The 16,521-nt window shown below is 47.5% G+C and overlaps 1 pseudogene across 1 annotated transcript in view; it reads left to right on the top strand.

Annotated features, from left to right (window-relative positions):
- The window catches only part of LOC146202545 (glutathione peroxidase-like), a 30,575-nt pseudogene extending 14,788 nt beyond the window's left edge, over positions 1-15,787 (top strand). The window contains exons 2-3 of the transcript XR_014703720.1: positions 6,493-6,636; positions 14,506-15,787. The product of XR_014703720.1 is annotated as a glutathione peroxidase-like (transcript). The remainder of the gene's footprint in view (positions 1-6,492; positions 6,637-14,505) is intronic.
- Positions 15,788-16,521: the final 734 nt, after the last annotated feature.

The following is a 16,521-nucleotide window of genomic DNA, read 5'->3' as shown; positions in this document are numbered from 1 at the left end:
CCCAAGGACGTCCTCATTCCGCGTCTCATCAAGCTCACTTTCAAGTTGACTTATTTGAGATGCCTTGCTCTCAAAGTTTTCTGACCCACTGTCTTCCGCATCGACCACTGTTTTAGCTGTCGTTTCCTCCGCGGTGGATTTTTCTGGAATTAGCAGTGTAGCTAGTTCTCGCGCCTTTGAACGTGTTAAGGCTGGCACAACTCTGTCTCCGAAAAGGATGCCCCTCTTTCGCAGTAGCATATCCGATTTGTTGGAGAACAAATACGGATAGCACTTAGGAAGCTTTCCTGAAACGGCAGCCTCGGTTGTCAACTTGCCGAAAGGGCCCTCGATGACCACGTTCGCGATTGGCAAGCACACACTCTGTTCCTCCACTACCTGGCGGATCCACGCACACTGTCCTGTATAGTCGGAAGGCGACACATACACCGGATGGACAACATCCATCGTTGCGGCCGAATCGCGCAGTACCTTGCAAGGCTTCCCGTTGACTACTAGGTCATGCATGTAAGGTTCCAAAAGCTGCATATTTTCATCGCAGTCACTGACATACGAGAAAACAAACTTTTCTTTCCGGCAGTTGACGGCAATGTGACCCTGCTCATTACACCTAAAGCATGTGAGCGGCTTCCTAGCCCCAAGCTTGTTCTTTGTGTTCTGCGCGTTGGTCACTTCCCCACTTTTCTCACTGCCGTCCTTTCTAGGGCGTTTGCCTGAAGAAGCCTTCCTTTCTTCGTTTGCAAATCTAGCAAAGTGCCTTTTCTGACGGTTATTTACACTCAACTTGGGATTGCGGGGCCTATCCACTGCTGGGTTGCTGAATTGTCGACGCGAAGCGTACTCCTCAATGAGTTCGGCAGCTTCAGTTGCCGACTTAATTTCGCCTCGGTCCTGTAACCAATTTCTTTCTTTTTCTGGGAGGCAGCTATAAAACTGCTCCAAAAGAATTCGCTCGATTACAGCGTCCCTATCACTGTAGGAATCAGTGCTCTTTAGCCACTCGCCCAAATTTACTCTTAAATTGTACAGGAATTCAGGGTAACTCTCGTCCCTGGACTTAGTAGCGTTCCGAAAACGTTGTCTGAACGCCTCGGCGCTAAGCCTATTCTCAGAAGGCAAGCTTTGACCTTCTCGTAGTTGTCCGCGTCCTCCTTGCTTAGCCGCGCGACAACCTCCGCTGCCTCGCAGGGCAGAACCGTCAATAATCTCTGAGACCAAGTGTCTCGCTGGAAGGACAGTTTTTCGCAGGTTCGCTCAAAGTTAGCCAGATACAGACCGATATCCCCTGATATCACATATGGCTGCATGTACTTTGACATCTTGAAATCTGCCTCCTTGTTGAGAAGAGGTACCGCTAGCTGGGGACAATTGCCCGATCTCTTGCTCAACTCTAGTTCTAATTTCCGGAGCTCAATTTCTTGGTCCAGCCTTTTTGCTTCTCTTTCACGCTTCTTTTCCTCTTTTTCCCACTCACGTTCGCGCTCCCTTTCCTCTTTTTCCCTCTCAAGTTCACGCTCACGCCTCTTTTCCTCTTTTTCCCGCTCTTTCTGCTGTCTGAGCTGCTCCTTTTTTTGACCGATGAGGTTCCATGCTTCACTGAGCTCCTCATCATCGGTTCCCAGATCAGTGATTGCCTTTATAATCAAGGGTTTTCGTGCCAAACCACTTGTATCAATTCCCAATTCCTCACACAACAGCAACAGGTCCGGTTTCTGCAGCTTTTGTAGGTCCATGATCGCTCCGAGTGTCGGCTACTTCCAAAACAACAGTGCAAACTACCAAACCTAAAGGCGTTTCAACACTTTTTACCAGTTCTAAAATCTAACCCTGTTCTAGAACCTGGTCCACATCAGAAGAAAAGCCAAGCACTCACCCACACATGCGATCGATGTTCCGAGCTGCTTTCTTGTTGGCCGATTGTTGCGCCTGCTTGTTACTTGAGATGCCACCTCCGATCACAAGATGTGGCTTGTAGATTCTGATCCACCTCGAATCACCAGATGTTGTAGCTTGTAGATCCAGATCCCACCTCCAGTCATCAGATGTTGTGGCTTGTAGATTCAGATCCCAACGCTGGTCACCAGTCGTTGTGCTTGTAGATTCAGATCCCACCGCTGATCACCAGTTGTCGTGACGCTGGGGCTACGTCGACCCGGCCTTCACTTGGTAGCGTGCAGAGACTCGGGGTTGAAGTAGGATTGAATCTTCGAAGTTGGTGAAATATGTACAAGCAGGTTTAATGGCACTTTGAGAAACTTATTTACAAGATTATTTACACGAAAAAGAAGGGTACATCAGCAAAATGGCAAGCGTTAAGAGTTCATAGCGAGAAGCGACTGGATGAGCCGTTTACCCAGGGCCCAGAGCGACATTTCGTGCTCTCCAGCGTCCTTAAAACCCCCCTATGTCCAGCCCCTCTCTGAAGATGTTGACCAACCAAATCCAGGGCACGCCCCTCAGGTATCGGCATCCAATCGAACACATCACTGCACTGATGGTCTGAAGCACTGACTGGTCCGGCATTCATTCGTTGGGCGTGATCACTTGTTGGCGGGAAAAGCTTGGGAACGGCGAGGAGAGGAGGTACATTTCTATTCTTCAGCAAAGAAACCACAGGCTGGTTCTGACAAGGGGTTTTACTTCTCAGAAACCCGAGTGCACGTGGCGCCGCATAGGGCTCCCAACATTGTCCCTTTTCGACAATTGCAAATCTTTCCTGCATTCCCGGGAAATCACTTAATGGCCGTATGAGTCATGCTCCTTTCTTGTCCTGCACGTCAGCGGACATGTCACTCTGTCGTCTCCTTTGGATAGGAGGCATTCATCACTGGAGGATAGCACTTCTCGACTGGAAGGGTGAACAAAAGAAAGAAAGCACTTCCTGCTATTTCCCGCAGGGGGACGTTTCTTTGTGTTTTTCCAGACGTTCTCTTGACAGGGTCAATTTGGCATTTGCAGGTTGTCCACAAAGCAAAACAGGCTTACAAAACAGGATTCCTGGAAACAGGCTCACTTAGAGCCATTGGACCATCACCACATTTCCACAATACTTTTCCATGCCCACAGGCGAACAATAGAGCGCGCAAATGCGGATGCTTGGTCGTAACAGCGCCTTTCATATTCGGCGGAGTGCAACAAATAGGCCGATTGCAAAAGCGCTCGTAGAAGCAGACGCGGTCTGTAAAGGGGGTAAAAATGAAAGAAAATGTAAACCCCGAGGTACCAACATCGTTCGATAGCGATCGTGACTCAGTTTTATGTCCGCAAGGTGCTTTGAGGCGTTCTTGCGTTTGCGCGTGAACTCGCGGTTTCCTCGCATGATCTGATGTTGACACTATTGGTCCAGAGTAGGCATATGTCTTTGTTGAGTTATGACAGCAGAAAGAGCGGGAAGAACATGATAACGGGGAGGGCAGGACAGCAGCCTCTGTCCGCTTACCAAATTTCGACGTTGGGACTTCGCTTAGGCGAACACAAGCTTGATTGTATATTGGTCAGCGGAGTCAGGCTTGCTTCCCTTCCGTTATTCAAGTTTACCCTTTCGAAAACAGTATAACTTTGCGTTATGTGTACGTTGTTTCACGTAACCTGATCGAACCACAGAATAAAAAGAAAGTGCGCTTTGCTCTAAAGTGCACATAAAGAAAATCGTTTAATGCATCTGAGCTAATTCTGTTGGGAAACAGATTATTAAAAACTGCTTCGAGTAACGCCACATGATTGGAAACAGTGCGTTGCACCTAACTGCGGTTTCCCGCTTTCTTTTTTAACTATTGGTTCAAGTTACGCACTGTGTGCAACCCCGATCATACTACACTCAAGTATATACGTTATATGCCTCTTGCTGCGACTTTGACGTGGCCCGATGGGTTTGTCCTTTTGAGCAGCATGCTGTCCAGTGTGCGTTGTTGCACTGCAGCCGCCGCTTAGTTCGCATTTTCCCGCCCGATAAAGTATAGGGCAAGGGCAGCGATATTCGTAATTGCATGCGTTGTTGCGCTCATTCACGTGGCAAATGCAAGGGACGTCGAAAGTGCCTCTCTAGCGTTCCCACTCAAACAGCAAACTTGACAGAAACCATTCTATAGTTAGCTGCAGTCGAGTGCTCGATTATTTTTTTTTTCTCTTTCGTGATCGGTGCTTTTCTGGGTGTGAACAGTTGCAGCCTCCTCTGCCTCTTTCGCACGCGGCCCTCACGCTAGGCTAGGCATCGATCAGTCTACGGACGTTGCGCGAAGCACGACCGCTTCGGCAGCCAGCCGATGCGGCGGCGTAGACGCTTGCCAAAAGCGGAAGAATAAACAAGCAGTGGCGATGTAAACGCTTTATTGAGATGCGGCCCCATAACTCATAACTCTCTGCGTGGCCATGTCTGTACCTTATGTAACGTTCCATCTCTAAGATTTCTCCCTGTCCATGGAAGTTCCGAGGGAGCGCAGCTGCCCTTGTGTTCCCAGACTCGTAGTCAGCAGAGGCTGGACTCCAGGAGCGCTAACGGCATTTTCCGCGGCTAGCCACGTACTACTTGTGTCGCTCTCGCTAGGAAATAGTGGCGCTGCATGCGCGTAAATCCGGTTCCAGGTTTGTTCGCTTAAATGTAATTACAAACGCATAAGCTTCACTCGGCGGCACAATGTTAATACAGGTATTCGAGTAATATATATATATATTTTTGCAATAAATATAACTGACCTTTAGCGGTTGTTACTGTGTGGGACAAAAAAAAAATGCCATGTTTTTAACACGAGAGCGTTAATTAGCACCCCCACATCGAAAAATATTTGTCCGTCGACGGTTTGAGGCATCGCAGCCTCGAAAAATCCGGAGCATTCCTCTGGCAGATGCTATAATAGATGGCAGATGACATGGCCGGACACTGATACGTCGGAGGTGTAACGGCGCGCCGCTGGTGCTCACTTCTCTTTCGCTCGTGGAAGTTGCCAGACGTGTGGTTGGTCGGCTGACGTCACGAGACCAGAATGGCGTGGTCGAATTGGAGCATGAGATGGGAATCAAATACGCAGAACTCTCGCGACCCCGTATGAAGCATTGGCACCTCTAAAAATCGTGCGCATGCCTCTGGGGAAATACTGTCCACTTCTCTCCATGACCACCGGGCTATGACTATCCCGTTGAGCTCGAAACATTCACCTGAAAGAAATGTCGACAGGATGCATGTCATAAGTATTCTAAGTCACCTAAAAGGAAGTTACTAGCGCACAAGAATTGATTTAGAAACGAGAAATAATGTCTCTGTCACTTATTTACCTATAGTCGATATCATAACCATGCAACATGGTGTAGAAAAGTAAAGCTATTGCGTGTATACTGCATGTATCTCATTGATCGTCTGCGATTTTTTTCCTTTCAATTTTCTTATATAGTCTGGCATCCCAAGGCTGCGGCGAAGAAACCTTATACCTATCAACAATTTGTTCTTTTGTGTCGTTTATCACAATTATTTCGTCGCGTGCTTTGCGAGTGGCCAGCGTTTCCTTGTCTGCGTTAGACCCGTAGACATGTCTTGTTAGACGCCTGAATGACATGCTCATTCAACGCCGCAGCGGCAATTTTTAACACGCAAGAGCATTGCATCGGGGCTTCATTCTTTAGGTAGCGCCTTGCTGCAGTGACGTCCGATCTCAGTGCGTGTGTTTTAGCGCGAGAGCCGGATGTTCAGGGCCTAGCAAAATCGCCTAACTTTATTTCATATCCGAAAGCAATAGCAATAGCAAAGAAATGGAACGATGGAAAGAAAAAAAACCGTCCGAGCGGGGCGGATTCGAATCCAGAAATTTCCAGTGCGATCGAAGTGAGCGCGGAACGTATAGTGTAGCTGTCCCTGCAGCCGATATCACCCCGCGTGTTTAGCTTCCACTCTGCTATGCTGGGCACTGCATGCATGCCGTCTTCATGAACTTATTCGTATAAACACACGGTAAAACCGTCAGCCGACAAGGCTAAACAACTGATTTTTCGGATGCCTTCCCAGTTTAAGTACGTTAAAGTACTAGCACATTTCTTTTGTGTTCACCCTTCTGAAATGTACTTTCCTCGCTTAGCCTTTGATTGAGACATATCGTTTATAAATGCGTTCATTTGGGCTGATTAGGAGTTAACTGAGAACGACGCTGTGGTATATAAGTGCAAGACATACGCCTGTCTCTGGGCTGTGCCTCCAGGCTGGTGCATTGGTAAAGTACCTTCTCTTGAAGGCGCATTTTTGAGCAGAAATCGGATTTAAACCAGCAACGGCACTCCTACGGGTAAAGCGCGCCGCAAAAAAAAAAAAAAAAAAAAAGAAAAAAAAAAAGAAAGAAAGAAAAAGCGCCGTTTTATTTTGACTTAGCCCATTCCAGTCAGGTACGCTGAGAAATGAAACCGCGTCCAGTGAGACGAAGGTCTCATTTGTCAAATCCTTGTCATCGATCGTGCCCAAACTCGCGTGTCACTTATTAAGTCTTTCTTACGCTTTTTTCTTTTGCAATATAGCAAGAGCCGGGCGGTTCGGGCGAAGAGATTCTGAACGGCATCCGCTACGTGCGGCCAGGAAACGACTTCCAGCCCAACTTCCCGCTGTTCCAGAAGCTGGATGTCAACGGCGACACGCAGCATCCTCTCTTCGAGTTCCTCAAGGTGAGGACGCTGGGCTATGATGCTGAAGTTTCATATCTTCATTCGTTTGTGTAAAATTGCGGTGTTTGTAATGTGTGTGCCTGCTCTACCTTTACGCTTGCTCTGCTTGTCTGTATATATGCTGTTGTTGATTCACCCCATTAAACAGTTGGTAGTTGCGCTCGTGAACTGTTGTGTGTGCTTCTTCCTGTGTCCTGTTTAAGTTGCGCATTTCTCTTATACTATACTATGCAGAACCAACTAGCCCGACAACACGCTCTTCTGAACAGCATGGTTAGAGCGGGGCTTTGTATGGTCCGGTGGTAGCATACGCTATCACATCATACTCTTAAGGTTGGACCCAAATGCCCCTTCGTAACTTTTGGCCCCTAACCTCGCCGTGGTCGCCCTTTTTTCTCCTGCGGTTGTTACCAACCGGGCGGGATGCCATCACACTCTGCATTTGAATTCGCACTGTTAGTCGATCGCTTAAAAAAAGAAAAGAAAAAAAAAGGCACAAGGGCTCCGCCATCTTTATGTGACCTGCTGCTTTTGGCCAGAATCCAATAAGCGGCGTGCAGTTTCTCTCAGTCGTACTCTTTCCCTTTCCCTCTGCATGAATGCTTACAAAATCGCACTAGAAAACCGAGCGTAGTGCTATCGCACTCTGTGGGATAAGATTACCTTATTTTTGTTGCTGTGAACGATCCAGCCTTGACATCAGAGGGGCGCTGTGAATCGGACTTGCGTGACGGGTGCCAACGCGAAGCCACTCACCAGGATAGACGGCGCAACATGTGTAAAGGCAAAACTGGTTAAAAATAAAGTGATAAAGACGTATTTTCATCGTTCAAAAAAGGATTGCACAGCATGACAAAGTGCGCAAAAATAACTGCAATCTTTATGGCCAGTGGACTTGTTACACTTTCAGGGACAGTACCGAAAATTGCTTGAGGGACTAGCTAGGCCAGGCAACATCGACGAAACGACATCGACAAACCCAGAAGAGGCGACGGTTTTTGAACGGCTGGCTTTTCAAAAATTGCAGAACAGAGAGGTAAAAAAAAAAAAAAAACGACAACGAATTGCTTAGCGTTATTTTTAAAACGAAGAAGAGAGAACAAGTATCTGAATTTTAGGCAAATGAAAAGGTTACATGCGCAAAATAGGAAAAAAAAAAACAAAAAACAGTAGAGCCATCATCGAATACACGCGGGGATCATATGTGCCATAGATTACGAGACTGGCAATAATCACACAGTTTTTAGGTTTTATGATCCATAGCGGCCGGCGAGAAAAGCGCATCATTCATAGTCCCGGAGAGAGGATACAATGACATATGAAACATAAATGAAACAAGAGCAAAAAAAAACAAAAAAAAAAGCTATCTGTGACTGCAGTGGTGTTCTGAGCATATATATAGCGCTTTCTGAGATGATTTTGTCAAGAAATTAAATTTCCGAACGCATGCACACCTCCTCGGTTCTCCTTCCGCGGTGCAACGTAACGTTCGTTCTCAAATCCAGAATTCTAAGAATGTGTTATTCAACTGTCTGATAGAAATCGCTTTCAAAAGAGTGCAAACACAATGACTTAAAGTACTCTCACAGCGGGCAATGGAAGAAAAATAAGCAACGAGTTTAATACGGTATCTTTAGACGCCTCATTAGGCAAAGTGCTTTCGGTCACAAAATTGGTTCATTAGCTATAGGGAGCTGACGTCACCAGAACAGATAACACTAATTGGCTGAAGTGAAGTTAGGTCATCAGACCGGAAGTGGCAACGATACCTTGTGCCTTCCACTAAAGGTAGCTCTTAATCAGAGCATAAGACGGCCCTCGAAAAACAAGTTAACGTTTCTGAAGTGAAATTCCGTGTCTTACGACATCGAAGGCTTTTGGAAAGTCTAATAAGGAAGCGCATCTAAATAGGTTTCGTGCGAAATGACTGGAAATGTTACCAGCGATACATTGTAAAACAGTTCTTTTACTTGCAACAAAACCGTCCTGATACCCTGAGGGAATTGAGCATTTCGTTAAAGATAACGTCATGTTTTTGAGGGGGAAGCTTCCTCATCAAATAGGCATGCAATACACGTGTGTAGGCCAATAACTCCATGTGTTGTTTTTCTGAACCCATTCACACTGTGGCAAGTATTAACATTAGTAGTAATTTTATGTCGCAGATTTTGCAGCTGTCGTATATGAATTGCAAAACCTGCAAGTCAGCCGCCTTCCTTCGTGACAGAAATTCATGTACAGTCGAGACGTAGTCCTATACCTGAGGCTATAGCAGCGCTGGAATCGCCTACATCGAAAATATGCGTGCGCTGTCTGTGGAAGGCGCATTGCTTGGTGGCAAAGTCGCAGTTGATCCGCTTATCCTCTCCTCAGGGAGGCTGGAAAACAAGTGCGCATGTTCTCGCTGCGAAGCAGATGACGTGTGTTGGGACTGCTTACGAATCTGCTTGGGCATAGAAGAGGAAACGCAATTCGCGTTTCCCTTTCCAGATTCCACATGCACTGTCTTTCCTGCAATGATGTGGCGATTCATCGCGCCAACAGACTAATCGCGAAACCTGCTGGTGAGCCTCGTTGCGAGGCAGACATTCCTGCGCAAGGGCGATGGGATCGCCACATCATTGCAGGAAAGACGTCATCATCACCATCATCACCAGCCTGATTATACCCACTGCAGGGCGAAGGCCTCTCTCATATTTCTCCACTTAACCCGGTTCTGTGCTAGCTGTATCCACTTGACCCCTGCGAACTCCTTAATCTCATCCGCCCACCTAACTTTCTGCCGCCCCCTGCTACGCTTTCCTTCCCTTGGAATCCAGTTTGTTACCCTCAGCGACCATCGGTTATCCTCTCTTCGCACTACATGTCCTGCCCAAGTCCATTTCTTCTTCTTAATTTCTACTAGAATGTCGGTAACTTGAGTTATTTCTCTGACCCACTCTGCACGCTTTCTATCTCTTAATGTTACCCCTACCATTTTTCGTTCCATAGCCCTCTGGGTTGTCCTCAACTTAAGTAGAACTCTCTTGGTTGGCCTCCACGTTTCAGCCCCATAGGTGAGTACAGGCAAGATGCAACTGTTGTATACTTTCCTCTTGAGCGATACCGGTAAGCTGCTAGTCATAATCTGCGAGTGCCTGCCAAATGCGCTCCATCCCAATCTTATTCTTCTTGTTATTTCCTTTTCATGGTCCGGATCTGCCGTTACTACCTGTCCTAAGTAGACATATTCGCCTACTACTTCCAGTATTTCGCTACCTAATGTAAACTGCTGTTCTTTCCCGAGGCTGTTGAACATTACCTTAGTCTTCTGCATATTGATTTTCAAGCCTACCTTTCTACTTTTTCTGTCTAGGTCATCAATCATTATTTGCATAAGGAGCGCGTCTCGCTGCGAGAGTAGAATACTGGCGACCTAAATAATGGTTACTTACTTCAGTATTTCTGAAACTGATGCCTTCATTTCTACGGCGTTAGAAAAGACGGACAGCACGCAGGACAGATTGTTTCAGGCGCAGTTTGCAGCCCGGTACAAAAGACTACAGACACTAGTACCCATCTTGCGAACGTCCGAGCGTTTACAAACACACCCGACAACCGTAGGCTTTTCTAGAACCGCCAAGCACCAAAACCCAATCAGTTATCCTAGAGGGCGCTAAATATTTTACGCGGTCGTATTAGTAACGTTAAATAGGTATTAGCAATAAAATAAAACAGTGCTGTAATTAATTTACAGAGCTGTGTATAAAGATATTAATAACAAATAATACAAAAACTCGTAAACTTAGCGCTAATCTAGGTCACGGCGTAGGCCATAGTAAAAAAAAAATAATAAAAAGAAAAAAAAGAAAGATGGCCTGGGACCTGGGACGCTGCCGGATTACACCTAGCTAAAGTGAGCTAGAATTGAGTAGTGCAGTTCATCCCCCGAGTTGCTTAGCAAGGCAATGTCATCGAAGCACATCAGGGCTCCGGAAATTTCAGTCACCCGTGGTTGTTTCATGTGCACAGACATCTCCCAAGCACGCAGGCACCTTGCATTTCATCTGCATTGAAATGCGGTTACCACAGCTGGGATTAAACCCGTGTCTTTGGGATCAGCTATCGAGGGCCCTAACCACTGCTGAGCCACCACTGTGGGCCAAGTCAGTTCGTACACTCGCTTATAGGTCGCGAACGATAGTTCAAGCTGAATAAAGGTAGACCTACTGAATTCTCTATTGTAATAGGGTCTAAAAAGGCAATTTGCTGGTATTCCGGGCGACGCCGAGAAAATGAGTCCGCGCAGCGGCCTCGTACGTCTGATGAAATAGGGAAGTGCGTATTTGGCTCACGTATAGTTACGGCGGCTGGCGTCAGCCCAGAGATAGCTGGAGAGCATGCCATCTTTGTAATAGGGTTAACAACGTAGTCGCGTTCTGGTCCTAATAGGCAATGCTTCTAATAGGCAATATTCGCCTACTACTTCCAGTATTTCGCTACCTAATGTAAACTGCTCTTCCTTCCCGAGGCTGTTGAACATTACCTTAGTCTTCTGCATATTGATTTTCAAGCCTACCTTTCTACTTTTCCTGTCTAGGTCATCAATCATTATTTGCAGTTCATCTCCCGAGTTGCTTAGCAAGGCAATGTCATCAGCAAATCGCAGATTACTTAGGTATTCTCCGTCTACCCTTATCCCTAACTGTTCCCATTCCAAGTCTCTGAATACTTCCTCTAAACAAGCTGTGAATAGTACTGGGGAGATTGTGTCTCCTTGCCTAACACCTTTCTTTATGGGAATTTTGTTACTTTCTTTATGCAGAACTATGGTAGCTGTGCAGCCACTATATATATCTTCCAGCACTTTCACGTACGGCTCGTCTACCCCCTGATTTCGCAATTCCTGCATCACCGCCGAGGTTTCAACTGAGTCAAATGCTTTTTCGTAATCAATGAATGCTATGTATAAGGGCTGGTTATATTCCGAGCATTTTTCTATCACCTGATTGATGGTACGGATATGATCGATAGTAGAGTACCGTTTCCGAAACCCTGCTTGATCCTTTGCTTGATTGTAGTCTAAGGTTGTCCTGATTCTATTAGCGATTACCTTAGTAAATGCCTTATGCGTAACAGACAGTAAGCTGATTGGTCTGTAATTTTTAAGGTCCTTAGAGTCCCCTTTCTTGTGAATGAGGATAATGTTTGCATTCTTCCATGGTTCCGGTACCGTCGATGACACCAGGCACTGCGTATACAGGGTGGCCAGTTTTTCTAGCACGATATCCCCCCCGTCCTTCAGCAAATCTGTAGTTATCTGATCCTCTCCAGCTGATTTCCCCCTTTTCATAGTTTCTAGTGCTTTCTTGACCTCGTCCTTCGTCACTGGTAGAACGTCTGACTGTTTTTTCCTACCGCCAATCTCATTACGGTCCTGACTACTTTGGCTACTGTAGAGATCTGTATAGAACTCCTCGGCTACTTTGACTATCTTTTCCATATTAGTGATGACGTTGCCCGACTTGTCCCTTATTGCATACATCTGGTTTTTCCCTATGCCCAATTTCTTCTTTACCGCTTTAAGGCTTCCCCCGTTCTTTACAGCATGCTCAATTTTCTCCATGTTCCTTATATCGGCCACCTTGCGCTTATTGATTAGCTTTGATATCTCGGCCAATTCGATCTGGTCTGTTGGATTGGAAGCTTTCATACTCTGCCGTTTCTTAATCAAATCTTTCGTCTCCTTAGACAGCTTACCGGTATCCTCTCTAACTATCCTACCGCCTACTTCTACCGCGCACTCAGTAATGATATCTCTGAAATTATTGTTCCTTGCCTCTAGGGTAATGTCGCCATCCTCAGTTAGAGCTGAATACCTATTCTGTAGCGAGATCCTGAACTCTTCTGCCCTCCCCCTCACCGCTAATTCGTTGATGGGTTTCTTTCTTACTAATCTATTGCGTTCCTTCTTCAGATTTAGGCTAATTCGGGACCTCACCATCCTGTGGTCACTACATCGAACTTTCCCGATTACTTCTACATCCTGCACAATGGCGGTGGTTGAACACATTATGAAGTCGATTTCATTTTTAGTCTCTCCGTTAGGACTTTTCCATGTCCATTTCCGGTTCTTCCGTTTGCTGAAGAAGGTATTCATGATTCGTAAGTTATTGCGCTCTGCAAACTCAACTAGTAACTCTCCCCTGCTATTCCTAGAACCAATGCCATAGTCACCTACTGCCTCAGTCTCCTGCCTTTTTTTTCCCTACCTTGGCATTGAAATCGCCCATTAGTACAGTATACTGCGTCTTTATTTTTCGCATTGCCGATTCTACATCTTCATAGAAGCTTTCAACTGCCTGGTCATCATAACTACATGTAGGTGCATAGGCCTGTACAACCTTCAGTTTATACCGCTTATTAAGCCTAATTACGATGCCTGCCACCCTCTCATTAATACTATAGAATTCATCTATATTACCCGCTATATACTTATTGACAAGGAAACCTACTCCTAGTTGTCGCCTGTCTGGTAAGCCTCGATAACACAGTACATGCCCATCCTTCAGTACAGTATATGCCTCATTCGGCCTCCTAACCTCACTAAGCCCTATGACATCCCATTTCATGCCCTCTAGTTCCTCTAACAGCACTGCTAAGCTAGCTTCACTAGCTAGGGTTCTAGCATTAAACGTTGCCAGGGTCAGTTTCCATCGGCGGCCTGTCCAGCGGAGCCAGGCTTTCTTAGCACCCCCTGCTGCGTCACAGGTCTGACCGCCGCCGTGGTCAGTTGTTCCGCAGCCGCTGGTCACTGAGGGCCGGGGTTTTATGGAGCTTATCATAGGAGGTTGTGGCCAATTACTGCACCAGGGTGGCCAACTCCTGTTCTGGTGAGGGAGTGCGTTGCCGGAGGTGTTCACCGGCGTCAGGTCGCACCCCAAACCTGTTTATGCAATTCCATCGACACGCGGATTTTTTTTTTTTTTTCATCCGGTGGAGAATTGCGCGGCACCGGGATTTGAACCCCGGTCCTCTTGCATGCGAGGCGGATGTTCTACCGCTACGCCACCGCTGCACCCTGCGCGTCCAGGGTTTAGCTAATGGAAAGAAGGGCCCCTCATGCAGGTACCCCTTTGACCGAACTTCGACTCGTGCCGAAGGGTGCAAACCGTACGTGATATTAGAAGACGACAGTGTGGATGAGACGAGAACAAAACTGAGCGATCGGCGCAAAATGCGACGTGCATGCGACCGAGGCCCTGCCTATAAAACCGAGTCGACGGGATTATTCTTGCGGAAAGGACGGAATAATGTATTGGGCCGTTTCGTGCCTTGCGTTTCTGGATTTCTTCTTGACCGCTGGCCACTTCCTGCTATAATTCTGCATGATAATTAATAACGCGTAGAGTTGCATGTAGCCGCTGTTTTTTCAATAGACGGGAAAATTAAGCGAACGTTGATCTTAACCCTAATCAGTAGATCGCTCGACCCGTCACTTCTCTCTTTGCACTCCCCCATTCCTCTATTATATATTTTACCTTACCCACGCGATTCAGAATTAAAATTTGGCAAAAACCCTGTGATGTCTTTTTTTTTTTTTTTTTTTTTTTGGGGGGGGGGGGGGGGGGGAGGGGAGAATTAGCATATTGTAACGCCATCAACCACGAGTGTTCTTTCTTCACCGCTTTTGACAAAAAAAAAAAAAAAAAAGGCAGTTTCATCAGAAAGCTGCAAGCGACTGAAAGGCTCCTGTGCCCGTTGCAAGCCCGTGGATTTGATACATGGGCCGCATGGGTAGCTTCGCTCTAATCAAAGTGTCCCCATTCTGACTTTGGGTACGCGACGCATTATCTGACCGCTGTGCGTCCTTTTCCTTTATTCCCTCAGGGTCGCTGCCCATCGCCGGTATCCAAGTTCCGCGCGCGGGATCGGCTGTTTTACACGCCGCAGGACAACAACGACATCCGCTGGAACTTCGAAAAGATCCTCGTCGGCCGTGATGGCTCTCCGCTGCGCCGCTACGAACCGAGCTTTGCGCCTGCCAACATCACAGAAGACATAGAGACCCTGATCAACACTGGATCGCTGCCGCGGATCCAGTACTAGCCATCTCATTCGTGCGGTTCTTTCTTCGCGTTTTCCTTCCTACTGATATACGATCGAGTGAACTCTGTAATGTAGCCCAAAAGAAATCCATTATAAAAATAAGCTGTGCTGCGTGTAAGCATCCTTCCCGATTCAGAAGTTCGGCAAAATTTTCCCCGCTGCGAGGTGCGTTTTTCATCACGATTCAGGCTTTGACCACAAATATTAGCCGGCTCGGTTAGGTCCTCGTTCAGACTGCTTCGTGTGTGTGTAATACCGCAACGTTCGACGGTGTGTTCAAAGGGTCAATTAGTAAAGTATGGTTATCCACGCTTTGCGGGCGTAGCATGGAAGAATTTGAAGTGAGAACCGTGTAGTTGCGTGTGATTCGACTACCTGAGACATGCGTAAGTTTTCGCGCTGTGTAAAAGTTTTACCAGGGCTATTCTCCGAAGAAAGCGAAGTTTGGCGAGTTGAAACTGCGATTTGCTCCCCTGACTCCCTTCACGCGCACGCAGGGATGTAAATGCTCTCGCATAATCGAGGTCAAGGCCAAACTATAGTATTTTCCGGCACCCGATTTTTTCGCGTCAGCAGTGTCAAGCTGCGCATAACCCTACACCGTTTCTCGGCGGTGAGGAAACCTCCTTGGCGGTGCAAAATTTGTCTCCGTGCAATCACGCGAGCCGTGGCACAGCTTTTGTCGTACCGTATTTTCCTCTATCTCTGTCCCTCTCACTACCGGGTTTGTACAGTTGCGTGCTTGCCGCACTCTACCACGTCATCACTCTGGAGAGACGCGCACGCTGTCACCATCTCGCCCATCACCGCGACATCGTCACGTGACGCCGCCGACTGCGGCTGCCGACGGCCGCGCGGCGCGGGGCCACAGCGCGCAGCCAACGTATGACGGGCTGCCCCTCAAGCAGACGCCGGGACAGCCCTGAAGGTGCGCCGCCGACGCCCCCTCTTCGTGCATTCGGGGTGCGCGACCGGCGGACACCGGCTGAGCGCGCGACCTCGTGCCGTCCGGACGCTGCGCTCCTCAATAAAGGCCGCCTGTCACGGCGGATACGACACCCTGCCTCTGTCTGTATTGTCGTTCTGCCAATATCTCACTTTTCTTCTTCAGCGAGGTCGCCGGCTTCTTGGCCCTCTCACCGTAGGCGGCATGACCCGTCCTTGTGCGGCTGTTGCGGAAGCATGGGACGCCTAGGGCGTTGCACTCGCTGCTTTGCCAACTGAAAAATCGACCGTGGCCCCAACGTCGACATACAACATGACCGACAGTGGCCCAAGCTTGGTCAACAAAATTGGACCGAAGTCGTTTTTTGCTATCTTTATTAACTTTCATTTTAAAAACCGTGATACATCAGCTCGGTCTGATCAGGTATGGATTACAAAGCGACGCGGACTGTAGGTACTGTCAGATGAAAAAGACGAGTTTACCACTTCAGCTTTTGTTACACTATATTGCTGCAGCACTTTCAGGCAGCGCCTGCTTTCTAGAAAGGCGAGTGTGCTCCCCTATGTTTATCTAGATGCATTCCAGGACGGCTGGGGGGAGGGGGGGAGGGGGGAGAGTGCGTTGCGATCCGTGGCCCTCCTGCTTACCCAAAAGGTCGGAAGACACCGCAAGACGAACGAGCCACCGAAACCGAGACCACTGCTAATTCTAATTATTTAAAGACTCAACCAGCGTCGCTCAATATCTTTTAATTGCTATCAAGCCTCCACGAACGCTTTTAGAGAGCTTTGTAAGCTGCTAGAGTTGAGTGCCCAATACTGCCGAGGGGCACCGAGACAGGAGAACGGCAA

This window comes from Amblyomma maculatum, chromosome 1, assembly GCF_055883805.1.
Source record: "Amblyomma maculatum isolate TAMU_Amacu chromosome 1, ASM5588380v1, whole genome shotgun sequence".
Lineage (NCBI taxonomy): Eukaryota > Metazoa > Arthropoda > Arachnida > Ixodida > Ixodidae > Amblyomma > Amblyomma maculatum.
The sequence above is the reverse complement of the archived record's forward strand: the minus strand, read 5'-3'. Positions and strand labels throughout refer to the sequence as shown.